Raw genomic sequence first — 11,209 nt, forward strand, 5'->3', positions numbered from 1 at the left:
ATGATCAAAGCCATCATCATCTTTCTCTAATGACAAGGCAGAGTATTTACAAGTTCACCGCTGATCTTTATGTAAGTGGCCACACTCTTGACAGTTTTCCTCTCATTAAATAGCTTTCACAAGCTAGCGGTTGTCAGAATAAGGTAGGACTATTTGCTGGCACCATTTGTCGAATGTCTTATTTTAGAGCACCAGTATAGCTATTCATAGTACCCGTGGCAGCTGCTTGTGCTGAACTGAAAACTGCACCTTTGGAGTTGAGGGGGGTAAGGGGGAGGGACCTGCTCCTGCAGTTCTGTAACAGTTGGAACTGAGCCCAGGATGAGCAATCTTACAACACACTCTCCCATCCCTGGTGGAGATCCCGTGCATGGGTCACGGAGGAGGAGAATGTGTTTGGGAGGGAAATAGGGCATTATGGGGCTAGGCTTAGAGTTCCCCAGACTTTTAATTTACTTGTAATCAGTAATTGTGGAGGAAAAGACCTTGCTGATTACAACTTTGCTGAGTTGTTCAACCATTTACAGTGAGATAAGGACTTTTGGTCATGGATGCCTTTGAAGTTGTACCATGTTCAACTATTGTACATATAAACTAACTTTTTCTGTTCAAGAGATTGTTGGCCAATATATAAAAATCACACTTGGAATTACAAAGTAAGACTTCATAGCTCTTGGTTAAGGATCTCAATGGTGGCAGAGAGAACCTGATTCTGATCTTGCACTGATATATATCAGGCTTAAGTCCATTGAAATCCATGGCATTCTACTGGTGTAAAATCAGTCTGTGGGATCAGAATCTGTCTCTGGAGTAGCAGGTGAGAGACCACACTTATTTGCTTGTAAGACAGAATTGCTATTGCATTGAGATGAGCTGGATAGTTGGCTAGACTGGCAGACAATGGAGTAAGGATTCATTCTCAAATTGAATGAGGTCCTTTTTTTTTTTTCTTGAATTTTAATGTGTATTGTTGTTCTATATTATCAGTAAAACAATCATGTCTTTGTAATTCCAATAAATAATGGAAAGTGATTAGTGTAGGGCTCTCAAGGGTGAAGGGAAGACATGCTGATATTAATGCTTTACATGGTTTTGAATGTTGCGTCCTACGTACCTGACTCTGAACTCACTGACATTTATTTTAAATCTGAAACAACTCCATTGACTTTAGTGTAAAAGCACTGTAAGATCAGGACTGTCCTATTTTTCTGGGGTTCACCTCATATTGCAGATATTTATGAACATTTATAAGTTTTAGGTTACCCTCCCCGAAAGCATAATCTTACTGTATAATTATACTACACTAATACAATTATTAACACTGGCTTATTCCATATTATTTTCCAAAATATGCAATGTGGAGGAAGGGAAAATGCTATACCTGCAAAAATGAGCAGTAGCTATAATACGGTTTCAGAATTATATAGCCACTGAAGGCTTTTCGAGCATAAGCTAACATCTTAAGTGGTGGGAAGCTTTCACTTTTCAATGCACTTGAAGGAAAGTTTGTTGTTACCTACTGCTTAAGTGTTCTGTCGTGTCTCTTGGCTTAATCATGAGTGAAAACTGCACCACTCCTGCTTCTCATTGTGCACGATGGATTCTTTTGAGACAGAGCTACCTGGCACGTAGTACTACAAAAAAGCCATTATTGCCCAACTGACTTTGTAAAAGCAATAAAAAAAAATGAAGTCACGACTTGAAAATTCAGTTCAATACTGATAAGATAACGGTAATGAATGTTAGAGCAGAGTCTATTTATAGACATTGTATGTCAGGGGCATAATGCATTGAATAGTAGACGAAATCCTTGCACTGTTACCATGCACACAGTGACAGCTCTATATAGCTTAGCCACTCCACTAGGTAGTTTTTTCTTTGCTTTTTAAATTTTTTAGTGACTCTAGTGGTTGTGAAAGATGGTAGAATGACAGCTCTGGAGGCAGGCATCCTGTAGTTATCCACTGAATAGGGGAAAGCATATAATGGCAGTGCAAGCATCCCTCTGCTCCTTTGTCTGTGTATGTCAGTCCCAGCCTGGAGGGGACTACCCGCTTGGTGGAGCTCTCTGAAAATCCCAGAATCTAGAGCCCACCTAAAATTTGGATAGATTTGGGTTCTATTCCTTACTCTAAACTCAGTGCAGGAAAGAGCCCCCAAATAGGTGGCTCTGTCAGATGGCCCTTTCCAGTACCTCTGCTGTCTCCTTTTTTCTAAAGCCCAGTGACCCTCAGTGTAACTTAAATTTCTTCAGATATCCCCAATCCTTGTTCTGTTTTTAACAAGACCCTAGGTTTTGTATTCATTCTTTCAGTTGTGTATAGTACATTTATTTGCCTTTCCTGACCTTGATCTTCCTCAGGTAGAATTCCAGTTACTTGCCTTCTGGAATAGAGCTGTCTGCTTAGCCACACTGTGCAGGTCTGAAGGTGACGCAAGCAATCAGCTTTCCCTGCTGGAATTGCTCCTCCAGGATGCTGCTGATCTTGGCATTCTTCCACTGATCATATTTCTTCTGGATCTTCTTTGAATGCTTCTTGTTTAAGATTTCCTCCTCTTCAGGAGTCAGTGTAGTGCCTTTCTTGCATCCGAGGAGTAAGGCGTGTGTAGTGGGTTTCAAGCCACTGTCGGTATGGGGTGCTCTCAGTGAGAATGATGCAGTCTACACCAGCTCATTGTTGCAAGCATTGTAGACCACCTCAGTGAATCTAGGTCTTGCAGATGCAGCACTTACATCCCCAAGAGAAGTTGCCAAAGTCCAACTGCAAAGCATGATATTTCTTGTTACCACCATGAACCCTCCTTGTGTGAATTGGGTGCGGGCCAATCTTGGTGTTGGCAGGAGGTTGCCTTATCTCATACTTCCTCTTCTTGAGGCAGGGCTTTCTTTTGCCCCCAGCATTGGGATGGTTGGGCCAGATGTCCCTAGAGATACCTGTCCCCAGAAGTTTTTCTGAGTCCAGATGCCTCCCATGTTTTCATGTGGTAACCGGTTCCCTCCCTCTTGCTTCCCTGGGGCCACTGATTATGTTCTTTTTCCACCCCGCTTCCTGCATGCTAACGAGTTAATTGAGTCTAATAGGCAGTCAAAGCATGAAAAAATACTTGTTAACTGTGCCAGCCGCAAGCTCTAATGAGCAATTAATTCAGATGTCCCATATTCCCTGTAGTGTAAACTGTGAAACACCCCCCAAGTCACACAAGGGTGGGATTATGGGGCTGCTTCTTTCCTTTCATTTCTTCACTGGAGCAGTAGGCATTTCCTAGCTAAACAGCTGTGGATTATGGGGTATGTGTGCCACTGACACATGGAAGACAGTGACCAGTGTGGGATTAGAATTGTTCCCTCCTTATGCTGCCTTTCTGCTCCAGAAGACCGTTTGGGGACTTGGGGAAGCAGGAGCCAATACTAGGCATTGCTTCTCTTTCCTCAAAGACTCTTCTGAGGGGCAAGCCAACATCCTATGTCCCTTAAAGATATTAGCAGGTTCAGAGGGGATTTGCTACCTGCAGAAATGCTGCTCGAGAGGGGGGAAGATCTCCAGAGCTCACCCAAAAATCTTAAGGTCTATATGATCTATGGGAGATTTCTAGGAGGTTTGAGATTTTAGTGGTAGCCGTGTTAGTCTGTATCAGCAAAACCAACGAGGAGTCCTTGTGGCACCTTGGAGACTAACAAATTTATTTGGGCATAACCTTTGGTGGGCTAGAACCCACTTCATCAGATGTATGAAGTAAAAGACACAGGAGCAGGTATAAATACAAGAAAGGATGTGGGTTGCTTTACCAAGTGTTAGGTCAGTCTAACAAGATAAATAAATTAACAGCAGGATACTAGTTTTATCTTAGACCACGACTCCTGTATTATGTACAGCACTTGAGTCAATTGTAAAACAAAAAGGAAAATTTTAAAGAAAGAATAAAGATTCAAATAAAAGCCAGTATGAGAAATAGGAACAAATGGTTACATTTAAAACACCATAAAACTCTTTCTAGAGACTAAATTTAACTAACAAGGCATTCCCCTTCTCCTACAACTGGAGTTTTCAACCTTTTTCTTTCTGAGGCCCCCCCAACATGCTATTAAAAACTCCACGGCCCACTTGTGCCACAACAACTGGTTTTCTGCATATAAAAACCAGGGCCGGCGTTAGGGGGTAGCGAGCAGGGCAATTTCCTGGGGCCCCAGGCCACAGGGCTTCCACGAAGCTACATTGCTCAGGCTTTGGTTTCAGCCCCGGGTGATGGGGTTTAGGTCCCTGAGCTTCAGCCCCCTGCAGTTGGGCTTCAGCTTTCTGCCCTGGTCCCCAGCAAATCTAATGCTGGCCCTGCTTGGCGGCCACCCTGAAACCTGCTTGGCTGCCCCACATGGGGCCTCAGGCTCCTGACTGAGAACCACTGTCCTACAAGATAACTTATCCCAACTTCTTTCCCCATCATTTTCAAGCAATTTGGCAGAGACCCCTTCTCATAAGATCATGTCTACTGCCCGCTTGTCCTTGGAGATTGAAAGAATGCCAGGCTATCTTTCTGTATACCCAAATATACCAGAGCACACCTTTGATGTTCACCTCAAGATAGAGTCCCTTCTCCCTCTCTCTCTTCCCCTCCCCCACCGTTTACCTTGTTTTGTTAGCTTCCTTCTCAAGTCTCTGCCAGCTGTTCATTAACATTTGACTTAGAATCCTAATAGACTTCTATTGTATGACATACAATACACAATGGTCCACCATGGAGCTAAGTGTCTCCCACCTCCCTGCTCTGTAATCTGAATCCAAAGCGGATTACAGAGCTTTGAGAAGTTGGTCTCAAGACACGGTTCCTTTGAGTGACTTCTTTTATCTACAACCCTAGAGAACATAATTTGTTGTATCTATAGATAACTCCTCACAGATTTTCTGTACATACATCTCACAATAGTTACGATGGCTAGTGTGACACAGACTTTCATTAGAGACCTCACACAATATTCTTTTAGTGAACCCAGGGGATCCCTGTACCCTTATGACAGGGGTTCTTGGGTCACAGGTGCCAATTTATCTCAATTTTTGTTGGGTATGTGGTGTGGACACATTCACTAGTAACTGGACTCTTTCTAGTGAGCTGTAGCTTACGGAAGCTTATGCTCAAATAAATTTGTTAGTCTCTAAGGTGCCACAAGTCCTCCTTTTCTTTTTGGGAGGAGAAGCTGATTCAGTTTAACTTTCTTCAGTGGCAAGAACTAGAGTTAGTCCAGTCGGGGACTCTTGGAGGCAGATGCCCAGTTGGTCTAAATTGCCATAGCTCCATTTCTCTTTCTATGATTTACCCTCTATTGTTTCCAGACCACTTGCATCTTTATAGATGTTCTTTAGATTAGGAGACAGACATAACCTGTTTTCTGTTTCTACTCGGCAGAGTTAATGCTTGTAACATTTTCTTTTATTACTATGGTGGTGTGAATTATTTTTACAATGTCAGACCTTTTATTATGTATACTCTGAGAAAACAGGACATGTAACAACAGGTCAGTGTGTCAAATTACATGGAATTCAGCGGTGATCAGGGTTGCCGTTGCTGCAATACAACAGGGATGGTGAAAAGGAGAAAAGCCCCAATTCAGCTCCACAGGAGCTATTTTCCAACGGCAATTGTCAATAAAGTATGAACAGGACACTGTAGATTAACAACCCCTTTAAGCCATAGGTGATGGGTGGGTCTCCCTCTTTTCTGAGCCAAAACCTCAGATGCAAACAGCAGCTAATTTCAGAGAGAGGGAGGAGGTTTCAGCAACTGGAACCATTTATTGCAAATGTTTCAGCACACTAGATGCAGAATTTTGATGCTTAACGAGCCCCAAATTTTGGGTATTTGGAATCTGGCTCTGAATTCAGATTCAGTAGCTTTAGCCCATACCCCACTCCTCCCTCTGACCAGCCAGGAATCTTTTCTATTGGAACAAGAGCAAGTTGTTCTGAATCAGTGTTTTTTTCACATGTCGAGATTACTTAGTTGTTTTATCTAGCTAGGTACAGATAACTACCCCAGTTTGCGTTTGTAAGTTTGTTCCTAGATGGCCTTGAGTCCAGAAACTACCTAGGAACAAACTTAGGCTTGATCTACACTAAAAAGTTAGGTTGACCCAGCGATGTCGCTCAGAGGTGTGAAAAATCCACACCACTGAGTGACATAGTTAAAATGACCTAAGTCCCCATGTAGACAGCACTAGGTCGACCTTTCTACTGCCTCTGGTAGAGGTGGATTACCTATGACAGTGGGAGAACCCCTTTTGTCAGTGTACGTAGTGTCTACACGGATGCACTACACCAGCACAGATGCAGCATTTCAAGCGTAGACAAAACCTTACAAATGCTAACTGGGCTAGCTGTCTGTACCTAACTGGATACAACATTAATTCCTGTAAGACTCACTGGAAGTGTTAGACAGCAGGCTTAATCTCAATTAGCCACTGATGGCTACCTATTTAGGGCATTTGATGGATGGCAAATCCAAAGGTAGTAGAAACAATCATAGGAAATCAGGCAATTATGTCTCCTGAGGAAGGTTTAGTCTTAATGGGCAAATAGAACTTCCTGGTATATCCATTAAGGACAAATGGCTTTTTGGTTCAACAAGTGACATCTCTATTTCAGTATCAGCTGTTTCAGGTCCCTCATGGGAGGAGTGGTAGTGATGTGTTGTATCTGACAGACCTCTGATACCTGTGCAACAACCCCTGTGAAATGAAGGTTATGGCTTCAGTTCAGTTCCCAATGGACAACCGGTCTACACCACAAAGAAGCACGGTTAGCATTATTTGACAGACTCTGAGGAGAGGCCAAGGGCTGAATAGATTGAACTATGCTCCAACCTTTAAAGGTGATCCTTTCAGGTGAGACACTTTGGCAGGGTAGCGTGAAGCTAGCTATCTTTGTTATACCAATAAAATAAAAACCAGCAGGATCTTATTAAAGGGAATAAGGCAAAATGCCACATTTATTGTGAATACAGAAGGAATCATAGTAAGCAAGAATCAAGTAAGTTACAGCTATAACATTCCATTCAATTTCATATTTATTCACACATTCATTCATATACACACACACACAGGTTCTGCAAGGTTGTTATCATAGTTACCAGCCTTAGAGTTGCTCGTGCCAAGCCACTGGCCAGGTGGCCTGGACACAAGGAGGGAGCAGGGCCTTGTCAGATGCACATCTGACGCTCCTGGAAGTTGGTTTGCAGAATCAGACCCCAAAGTTCTCAGTTTCTGGAGTCCATTTTTATAGGAATTTATGCCTATGCCAGTCTATGGGAATTGCTTCATCATGCTGTTGCTTAATCAAACAGCAGATGGCACATTCCTGACTGCTCCGTGCTGCCAGATGTTATCTTGTTCTTTGGTTATCCCATCATTGAGGCTGTTGGGTGGATTCCAGTCTGCCCTCTGGGGGTCCTCTGGTTGTTTCCACTTGACACCTACTTTGGCCGATGGAGACTGGATTCTTAGGCTGGCACCTCCCTGATCATTCATTTATTATCCACACCAAGCATCCATCCACATACATCCTCTATCTCTATTTTAATCACAATTGTTAACAAAGCGAGATGAATACAACAAAAGGGCGGGGAGTCTCTGTTTGAGTAGTTGTTGTTACAAAGTATTGCTTTGAGAACAGACTCTGTCTTAGGATTACTAACACAATTAGCAGCTTGCAAGTTTCACACAGAGAGGGAGAGAAACAGTAAAAACAAGAGACCAAAAATCAAGGGTTTAAATTTTAGGGTATTACTAATTATGGGGAATCAAACTCATCTGTGATTTTAATATAGAACTTCTTTAATATGATCCAACATCTTTGCCGTTGTGTGTGTTCTGTACCTGAGTGGAGGACCTATTTCTTAAAGGCTGTCAGTCCAGCTCCTTTCACAAGAACTGATTCAGACACTGATAATAAATAACACATGTTTAATGTTTTAATATAGATTGGGCTGATCCTATGATCTACAATATGTTTCAAGTGGTGTTTGGAGGGGACTCCGTTGCTTGCTTCTTAAAGGTGGTTACAGTACATGTGGAAGGTCTACATCTCTTTCTATAATTTTGTGGAGGAAGTCTGTGATCATAAGAGAACAGCTATCGGGTAACTATGGCTTCTAGCAGAGTGATAAACAAACCAAAGATAGATTTTCATTCAACTAAAATACTGTCGGCTAAAATTTTTTTTAATTGATTATTCAATACAGTCTGTTTTTTCTGTCATCTTCTAAACCTGCCCAGGAAGGAGAAAATTGTAAAAGCAGCTGAGAAAAGCACAGCCTCTGTGAAGGCAGAGGCAAAGGTAGAAGTGGCTGAGCAAAGCACGGTTCCAAGTGAATCCATTCACGATTCCTTTGAGAGATTCAATGTGAGAGACAGAGCAGCAATGCCTGCTGTGCTTTATTCAGGCATTCTTACTCCCTTATGCCAAGACATTTTATTGAGATTAATGGGCTGGTGTTTGAAATTGCAAATGACCGGACTGACCCCATACCTGTTAAAGCAAAGCTAGATTTACAATGAATTCAAAGACCATTGGATTCACAAATTGATTGACTACATAGTACTTGCATAGTGAGTATTTTTGTATTGCATTCACAAAGTCCATAGTTAAGAAAAGCAGCAGTGTAATATTACACCCACAAAAAATACCTTAATGGAACATTATTAAAATTGCAAAGTCAAACACTCAAGTTAGGAAATGCCAGATTTAAGGCTGCCTTTGCAACCTGTATTTGGCCGTCCTGTGCGTATGCATCATGCTACAGTCTTTAATTACATGATCACATACTGATTTTACCACAGGACTCCTGCCTCATCAGTGCACAGGATGGACCTGCTCTGGGTATGGCCTTCTAACTCCCTAGACTTGAGTGCCTGAGTTGCAGTGTCTACACAACTGCTTTAGCACACTGCTAGTGCCAGTCTGTGTACCCAAGCTGGGAGGCTCACTCCGAGCTGCGATGTAGACATACCCAAAGTCTATTACAGCTGCCAGCTGGAGGGTCTCGAGGCTGATCTAAAGCCCATTAAAGTCAATGGTAGTCTATTTGATTACAATCAGTTTGGGCTCAAACTCATCATCCTTTAGATTAAGTGGTAGAGGCTCTTGCTTCTAGTGCTGAGGGTTCCCATTTCAAACCCTGCTTTTGGCCAAGCAGGGGTCAATTACACCAGTTCTCCATGGCCCCAACAGCGGTCCACAGGCTACAGTTTGGGCTCCTCTGTTTTAGAGTTTAGGCTATGTATGTCTGAAAGGAAACTCCTGTGCCCAGTGATTCTCTGTCTACTCACCAACACCTGTCTTCAAGTCAGTGATGATATGCAAAGTCCCCATAAGCCTGTGTTTTCAACCTCAAATCTCTCATTTGTTAGCATACAGGAGAGTGAGGGAGGGGTTCTCGAATGACTTCATTAAGACATTCTACATCAAGGAGTGAGACAACCACTTTCACTGGGAATGTTGCTTCCTGAATAATATTCACAATTTCCCCCAGTATCTAACTTGTTTGACAAAGGTCTCCAATGGGATCTCTGCTCTAGGACATCTTTCAAAAATACCTGCCATTTGGAGCACTCTGGTGCATTTCAAAGCATGGGGAGAAGTGCTCTTCAGAAATATTTTTATATGCATGATGGGAAAGTAATATCGGGGAGGGAAGACTTAGCAGTGTCCTACATGGGCATGAACACAGAAAGAAGCTGGGTAACTGCCCACTGTAGTACATTGCTGTATCAAGGTAAGCCCTAGATACACATATTAAATGGGGCAATATATATTTTTTTCTATCATGCTACTGGATAACGTTTTGTTTTTAAAACAATATGATGAATACGTTGTTATGGAACCTATTGCCTAGCCTGTCACATGTAAGTAATCAGACTCTGTGGGTGGGGAAGTGATTGATGATGTGATGAAATAATGAATCATTAGTGCTGATGAAAAGTGCTAGACTGACAGCCTAGAAAATGAAATTATTTATCTGCAGCAAGGGCAGAAGTGTGAAAGGCCTGCATTCTGCTGTGTGGATGTGGCTTAGATCTGTTTTATTCCGCAGGGTCTCATTCCATCCTTGGCTTCTCCGCTGAGGGTGGAAGTGTGGTAATAGCTTTTTCTGAAACAAACCTGTCTGCTAGGAAATGGTCTGAGACAACCGACTCCTTTCCTACAGGCTCTGAGAAGCTGAACTCAAGCAATCTGGGGCCATAGACATATCCTCACAAGAGGGCATCCTTTGGCCCTGTATCACACCATGGTCATATGTTATGGCCTTACACTTCCTTGGGGTGGCAAAAGGAGTCTCCTCTAAGGGCATGCTGGGCTTCCCCCCTCACCAGTCCACCACTCATTATCTTTAGATGGGTTGGGTGCTTTCCAGAGGACTCATCCTCATTCATCCAAGCACAGGACTCAGGAGCCATGGTGGCAGCAAGGACCTTTCTTCCCAGAGTTCTCTACTCAGATGGTGTTGGTGAGAGCCCTTAGAGCAGTGAGTCTGAGTTAACACTCCAGTAAGATGAATGGTGCCATTACCATTCTCAGAGATATTGTTTCAGGCTATCTGCAGACTCAGGCAAATATTGCTGCACCAGTTCACATTTTCAAGCTTGTCTTTTCAACCAGGAGGACTAGAAACATACTTTTGTAAAAGGCAGGCTGAAATTCTGATGTAGTCATTATGAGCAGCTAACAGTATGTATTTGTACAGTTTATGCCCTAAACCGGCCCTGGGCTCTGCTAGTTACTAGTGCTGGGGAGAGCAAACCCAAAGGATGGTGCAGCTCGTGCATTCCTCCTGCGTACTGAAGGCCGGAAGGTGGGATTGTGTGAGTTTACCCTGGAATCATGCAGCTCTGGACCTCTCTGTTCAAAGGCGTGGCAAGCTAGCCTTACATAGTAGGCAATGAAAATGCTGGTAAAGTTGGGGGATTTTAAATGGAGCCTGGCCAGGAAAAGAGATGCAAACACTAACTGAAAGAACAAAAAACAAAACAACATAGGAAGAGGGAGGAGAGGACAAATGAAGATACAAAACTGTACACAACAACAACAACAACAAAAAAAGAGAGCAGGAAAGAGAAGCAGTAAGAACCACATTTACTCAGTGCATTAAAGAGCCAGATTGGGGTAGGTAAAGCAGTCATTACTGAGTATAAAGAAAAGGAGTACTTGTGGCACCTTAGAGACTA

General features: G+C 42.8%; 1 pseudogene; it reads right to left on the minus strand.

Annotated features, from left to right (window-relative positions):
- Positions 1 to 2,329: 2,329 nt before the first annotated feature.
- On the minus strand, positions 2,330 to 10,697 carry LOC102932786 (annotated as a pseudogene).
- Positions 10,698 to 11,209: the final 512 nt, after the last annotated feature.

Source organism: Chelonia mydas, chromosome 2 (assembly GCF_015237465.2).
Source record: "Chelonia mydas isolate rCheMyd1 chromosome 2, rCheMyd1.pri.v2, whole genome shotgun sequence".
Taxonomy (NCBI): Eukaryota; Metazoa; Chordata; order Testudines; family Cheloniidae; genus Chelonia; species Chelonia mydas.